Here is a 6,622-nt window from a genome sequence, read left to right as displayed (position 1 = left end):
CTTTTTCCACGTCCTACCTTGAAAACCTAAACTTTGAATTCTTGAAGACTAGAACCATTGATCATTATCGAGAGTTTTTTCAAATGATTCCCGTCATTTGGGATGTAATTAACTATAGGGGCTTGCCTCTATAGGGAACTTGGAACCCAGATAAAATAAACCCTATTTAATCTTTGTATTAGATAGGGGAATTTGTCGGTCATATATAAAAGGTTCGCAGACTAAATGGATGTCACAAATCTCTTAGTTTGCAGGATTGGGTCTATCGCCGAGGTCTATACTTATCTTTCGGGAAAGTGTAGTATTCGCGGTATCAGACACGATTATGCAAACTATTGGACGAATGAGATCCACTTGGTCTCATTTTTTTTTTTAAATTAAAACATACTACTTTTAAAACTCAAACTATATATTTATTATATTAAATTAAATTTCCAAAATTATTTTCATATTTCATATTTTCAAATAAATCTATATCAATCGAAAAAGTTGACCGACATTAACCAAGGATTTGGTTAGCTAAAAAAAGGAGATTTCTTTTTTTTCTTCTACACAACAAGCTTATATCTATGGAATAAAAGAGAACAGTCCTTGCCTTGAACACCATGGTAAACCAAAGGAATCCTCAAATAAGAAATAAGATAATTGCTTTGATTTTAATAGGAATCCCAAAAAATCATAGCACCCATTATGAAATAAGTAGCCACCTCCTCTGCTCTACAATTTATATCCTATTCTCAAACCTAAATAAAATACTCTGAATAATAATTGTAACAAAAGCTATATATATATATATATATATATATATATAATTGTAACAAAAGCTATCTGTGTGCTCCCATTACTACAACAGTGTGACATAGCAAAATTTTAGTTTTGCGTACATCCCACCAAATTTTCCTTTACTTCCTATAGCACCACTTGCTGCCTCCAATTGCACATCATCAAAATTGTACCTCGAATCTAGTGTGTCCTTTCACCTCATCTCAATCATAAATCATCTCTTCAACAAGCCATATTTTGGCAATGACCTAATGCTAATTGATGGAGAAAGACTAGTAAACCCCTATTGCAAACTCAAGGCAAGGTATTCTCCTGTCTCACAAGTTATTTCTACCCCATCTCTTACACATTCAGTTTCAATCACAACCTTCTCTCCATTCAATCTTTAACTACTAATAATAATTGTTCTATCTTATTCATTGGTGTCAACTTCCTCATTAAAAACATGAACTCAAATTGGATGCTATCGCAAGGGCCCTGTATAAATGGACAATAATCCATTCTTTTCAACCACTTCGCTTTTATTTTTCAAGCTTTCACAATAACCTGCATCTCCCCAATAGTCTGACACAATAGACTTGGCCATCCCCATCATCGTCTCCGCTATCTCCAAACTTCAATTGTCTCTCAAAATGCCTACACTTGTTCCTTTTTTCAATTCTTGTAATGCCATACAATCATCTGATTATTTTTATAAACTATTAGAACTCATACATTTAGATGTTGGGGCCCTCCCCAAGTATCTGAACTACCAAATATAAATATTATATTTTCCTTTATTAATGACCCATCATTTTTGTTGATTTTTCGAATGTATGCAAATTAGAAACCATACGAAATTTTATCACATTCTAAAGAATGGCTAAAAACAATTTAACTCTCTCTTTTTTTTTTTTTTGCTTCGACGGAGGAGAATACACAATCATGCTCTTCAAACTTATCTAGCCACTCATGGCATAATCCACCGGCTCATTTGCCTTTACTCACACAAACAAAATGGCCATGTTGTATTCAAATAACCCTACCTCATTGAGATATCTGACACCTTTCTTTACAAAGCCAACTTACCTTACCATTTTCAGGCCAAGGCTCTACTCATTGCATACTTAATCAATTGCATGCCATCTCCAACTACTCAAAACAAATCCCCTTTCACCTTCTATTTCAAACTGTCAAATTATGATCATTTGTGCATAATTGAGTGTTAATGCTTCCCTTGGCTTCGGCCTCAATTAGTCCATAAACTTGCTCTGAGTTCCAACAATAATATTCTCTAGCTATTCATCTAAACACAAAGTTTACAATTGCCTTCACCGCTCTATCAAAGTCATGTTCAACCGAGCACAAAGGTTACAAATGCCTTCTCCCCTTTGTCAAAATTATCATTGCTCGTCCCTTGGTTTTTGATGAATTCACGTTTCCCTTTACATCTACCAAATTTGACTGATATCGCATTCAACCATTAATTACTCGTATGTCACTTCCTTCTTTCATTTTCATTCCTTTATGTACACTTATTGCGCACAAACCAATTCGCCTTTCTCATTCAAACATTCACCGACAAACACTATTAGCATACATGCAAATCCATACTACCTCTTACGCACTTTGCTCCCTTCTCATACTTTTGCCTCCCCTCATCATCGAATGTTACGCAATTCCTTACCAAAAATAATATTTTGGATTCATGTCAACAACTATCTACACCTTTGAACACTCACTCATGCCAACAAGATTTAAAATAGGTTCTTTGTGACCCCATCAATTCAAACCTTCACTACTAAGTCTAATCTCCACAAAACATCCATAGTGATGTCAAGCGAAAGGGACTAAATGCCCTTGAACTAGTTCAAGCTCGCAGTGGGAGCTGACGGAGCCGCCTCTACGTAGGGGTGTAAAAAATTTACCCGACACGCCAACTCAAATAGAACTCCACTCAAAAAATCGGATTTGGGTTGACCCAAATAATTTTTGGGTCGGGTTCGGGTTAACGTTCCCAATCTATTTAATTTTTGGGTTTGGTTTAACTCGCTAACCTGAAATTGACTTGAACTCGACTCACTAACTCGAAATTGATCTGAGATTTACTCGAAATCGATCCAAGATTTACTTGAAATCGATTCAAATTTGACATGAATAGCTATTATTTCTTTTCTTAAATGCGTCATGCGGGTCAGGTTTGGGTTAGCAGGCCGAGTTGGACTTTGTTAACCTGTTTAGTATTTGGCTCTTGGCCGGTCGGGTCAAACAATTTCGTGTTGGGTAGGTCATTCTTGAACACAACCCGAGAACCCGAATTGGCACCCCTACGGCTCTATAGGAGGTATATCTCCTCTTACTTTCTCAATTCTCACATCTGTCTTCATCTTCTTTTTCTCATCTAACAAGCCTTCATCTCTTTGCCTTTTGTCATATAACTTGGTCGCAAGATAGTTGTCAGGGATGCTAAATTTCTCTCTAGGATTCTCTATCTCACGATCACTTGCGTCATGTCAAGACAAAACACTTGAAGCATGAACCTCGCCTCAGTGACCAATCCCATATTTGTAAGGATTCATGAGGAATCTTCAGCCAGATCAATCATTCATTGCTGGTAATAAATAAAATATTAAATGGTTTGCCTTTGTTAATTTTTTTGTTCTTTTCACAATAAATTTATAAAGAGATAAGATGATCGATGAACTAAATATATATACTTATATATCCCGCAACACAAATTTGACACGTTGACTGAGCGAATACTACTCATGAGACCAAATGTGGCTAGACTCAATCGTGTAAGTAATTTGATGCAACTTGGTGCAGCTTACCCTTAGATGTCATGTCGCCATCTGGACCCACATCTCGAGTCAGCTTGCCTGCTAGCCAGTTAGGCTGAGATCAATTTGCTGACCTAGTCAACTTCAACCTGCAGTTCACCCCAAGGCTTGACATCTGTACGCCACCGTAGAATTAGCCTGGCCTAGCTGATACAAGTATGACTGACAGATGTCCATGCCCTGGAAGCATGAGGTCCACATTTACTTAAATTCTTATATACTATAATTTAATTTCATTCTCCTTATGTATTATGAAAATAACATCCTCTTTGGACTGTCTAAATGAGAGAATGGAATCTTGAGAGGTGCATTTTTTTATCCTTTTTAGAAATTCCTTTGTGATCTACAAGAGAAGTGAGCTATTCTGAACTCTTTTTCCTCTCTCATCAGTTTGCAAGTGTTCTAGCTTAGTTGATATGCCCGCGAAGATATGCATATCTGACATACTTTCTCGTGAAGTGAGCTTGGATATGCCTTGAGACTAAAAGGGGAGCACTGCGAGATGTTGGCACTAGTAATAGAGAGATGCCAATCATGTACGATATTACGGAGTTTGTTGCATAAAGACTTGCCGACTTCGAGAGCAGGATGACCACAATGATTCAAGAAGTCAAAGAAGGTAGAACACATTCCGAGGGTGACTCGTCACATTGAAATACATACTAGATCCTCTGATTTAGTATTGAAGAGGCGGCAACGAGAAATCCTGCAAGCTGATGTTGGCATCATTTGGCTTAGATGACTCATAGGAAACTTTCATATATGAATAACTATCTCCATATAATTCTTCGATAGCAACACTTCCATGGTCATACCAAACATATAGACTGGTTATCACTTTATTTAAGAACACATTCTTTTAAAAGAACATGTATGTCATTTTCACTTTCAAGTCACTGATGTTGGATTAATTTTGGGACTACAATGTAATTAATAAATGTATTGGGTCATCATTTAATAAGTTAAAATTGTTGTGGTCTAATTTAGAATTAAGTTTATGACTTTGGGCACATTTGTCATGATATTATAGTGTGGATACCATAAGTGCAAATTCTAATTTTGATGAGGGGCAGAATTAGAATTAAGCAAAACTTTTTGTAACCGCCTGTTAGTTACTTTTAAGGGTAATGACCCTCGATTTGTAGAGAGACACATCCTTTTTCTTGCACCCCATCAACAAGAAACTAAAGAAACTCTAGAAAATCTGCAGATTGGAAGATCATTCCTTGTGCAATCGATCTAATGGACTCCGGTACGCTTCCGCTAATCTATGGTTTATTTCTCTTGAAATTGAATGTGATTTTTTTTTAGTTCTAACAACTGAAATATGAACTAAATCCTTTCCAACAACTCGTTTTCAACTCGGAGACAAGTTGTCAATCAACCTCAACCTCATCAATTTGCGGGGTGGTAATAGGGATCTCAACAAACTTTGCCATCCACCATTAAACAAGCAGCCACCCCTCTGATATAAAATTTTGACCGTTCAGTTATTACAGGCTTATTTCATTTCAACCTCACACCTAACAAGAATACTCTAGCAGCACAGCTGTAACAAAAGCTCTATGTTATATATGTGCTCCCTTTGCTGCAATGTGTAAGAGACAAACAAAGACTGAAAATCAAATCTTTCAATTTATCGCTACAAAATAGGTATATTAATGTATTTAAAAGGCGTTTTCCCACTTGAAATCATATAGAGGAGATAGAAAATATAAGTTTCTGACTTATTTGGAAAAAATGTCAGACTCATCAACATTGACATGTAACGCAAATTTATATCTAAACACATTTAAGTAGAAGTCAGTGCAGAGGCAGATGCGATACAGGGATCCAATTTTGAACAATTGGTGTGTAGCTATTGCTGTGATTTATAGGGAGAGAATGGGCATTTATGATTTTCCTTTCTCTGTGACTATAAATCATGAGTTCAATTATTATTTAATTCTAACACTAGTTTGAGAAAAAAAATGCCTAATTTTAGGAAGTCTGTTTTTAATTTAGTTAGCAAGAAGCTTATCATTTAACTTGTAAAGCACATTACAAGGAGATATTGGTCTAATGTCATTGATGGTATTGGGTCATTGATGTGATTCATTAAGCTTTTTGGGGATTAGAGCAGTAGCAGAATGCTTAAGATATAGTTAAGCAACTTTGTTGTTTTGAAAAAGTGTAGGACTGCTTTTATAAATTCAACAATGTCCCATGCACCCTTATAAACATTTGCATTGAAGCCATCCAGATTCGAGGATTTTTCGTCACCCAATGAAAAATTTTGCTCCCTTATATTTGTCATACACAAGCCTATGATTCACCCTTAAGCACTGCGCCAACTGAGTAAGTAATAACCATAATCGCTGTCTCTCCTTTTCTCATCTCAGCCACTTGATCAAAACTGTGGCAATGATCATAGCCTTTCCATTTATAACAGCATTCTAGCATTGCAGCTCTACATGTATTCTACCTTTTTATTTACTTGTATTCTACCTCTTTATCTTTTTAATGTATGAATGAAGAAAAGGCCACTGCCAGCTTTTCTACATTTTTTTTCTTTTCTTTACTGTTTACTCTTATAGCTCTATATAAAATTGGGAAATTTACATACATACCCCATAATTCTTATGTACTTACATTTCTAACGCCATAAGTTTGATATTTACACTTACAACACTTTGGTGTCATAACCTATGCATGAAATGTGTATTTCAATTTTAAAAATGTAGTGGTAGCGGTATTTTGATGTGATATTAAAGGTTTGAGTGGTATGTTAGGATGTTAGGTGTTAGATATGTAAATATATAAGAATTATGTGGTATGTCCGTATAAAGTTATGTGGTTTGAAGCCAAAGTTGCATTGTTCCACACAAATGACGAATCTAACAACTACTGTTTTTTAAAAATACAACTTTTAAACAATCAAATACTAGACTATGATCTGTATTTGATTTGCACAATTCTCACACTCTAATCGGGAATTGAGATAATGGGGACAAATTATTTAAGAGAAAAGAAAGAAAAAA

Source organism: Phalaenopsis equestris, unplaced genomic scaffold (genome assembly GCF_001263595.1).
Source record: "Phalaenopsis equestris unplaced genomic scaffold, ASM126359v1 Scaffold000263, whole genome shotgun sequence".
Lineage (NCBI taxonomy): Eukaryota > Viridiplantae > Streptophyta > Magnoliopsida > Asparagales > Orchidaceae > Phalaenopsis > Phalaenopsis equestris.
Note: the sequence above shows the minus strand (reverse complement) of the source record.